This window comes from Gnatocerus cornutus, unplaced genomic scaffold, assembly GCF_029298725.1.
Source record: "Gnatocerus cornutus isolate USDA-ARS CGAHR unplaced genomic scaffold, icGnaCorn1.1 ctg00000023.1, whole genome shotgun sequence".
NCBI lineage: Eukaryota > Metazoa > Arthropoda > Insecta > Coleoptera > Tenebrionidae > Gnatocerus > Gnatocerus cornutus.
In genome coordinates, this window is record NW_028275375.1 from 3,447,739 (window position 1) to 3,448,873 (window position 1,135).

Sequence of the window (1,135 nt, forward strand, 5' to 3'; positions counted from 1 at the left end):
GTACTCTCTCCGGGCTTTGAGTCATTTTCGCAACCCCGGAGGTACCACCCGAAATTCGCGTTGGAAAGCGGTGATGAGATGATGATTTATTTGAGAAGGACAGGAGAAAGTTGAGAAGCGATAATGCAATTTGGGAGGAGGGTGGAGAAGAATATTGATTTCGCATTATTCGCGGATTAGCGTAATAGTACCTTTGTTACGCAAGTGCAGGGAAAATGCACGATCGCTGCATAAACGGTGCACTTTACGGAATTGCGGGAAACTGAACTTTCTAGAAGATTGTGTTGTGATCTGGATATTTAATGGATGTAAATCGTACGGAATTAAACTCCGGTACTACTAATCTTTGATTGATCATAAGCAAAGACTTCTGAGAAAAATGTGTTGTGACAGGTCAGGTGATGTTAATGGCATTTTTATTATTTCTTCACGTCATGCTCTAATGGTCTGTGGTGTGTCAAATGGATATAATTTAAAAAGCAATTATCATAATATTGTAGATAAAAAATCTGTTCATTTTGGATCTGCCAAGAAGATGGAGATTTGAGGTCTCGTTTCCAAACATGTTGCGTGAAATTATAAATCTCCCAACTCGGAATGATACCAAAATAATTTCTCAGGTGTTGAAGGAATAAAATACTCAACCAACTTTATATTAGGTACATCATAAGAAAAATAATAAAATCGCAGCTGCAGGTGGGCTCGGTAGCGGTTATGTGAAAGTCATTTTAAAAGTTAAAATGAAATAGTAAAAATATTTCACTGAAACGTTCATCGGGAGTGTAATTACTGCAAACTGATTAGTTCGAAATTTTACAAAATTAACTTTGTTGGTCTGTTCATTAGAATCTCACTTTTTAGGTAAAATACTAATCAGAAGGAAAGGTGAAATAGAAAAAAGTCAATTTCACCTTTAAGTGGCAATTAGGTAGTGAAATTTTAGCACGTTTATAATAAACTGCGTGTGTTCGTACGCACTCGCTTTTTTTAGAGATAATGAGTTAGTACCCAGCTGACCTGAGTCCAATAAAAGGAAAACAACGTAATTATTATATTTATGATCAAGCCGAGAGATTGATATTCAAGTTGATCGAAAGGGACGTTTTGTATCAGAAAATCTTTCCCGTTTTGCATG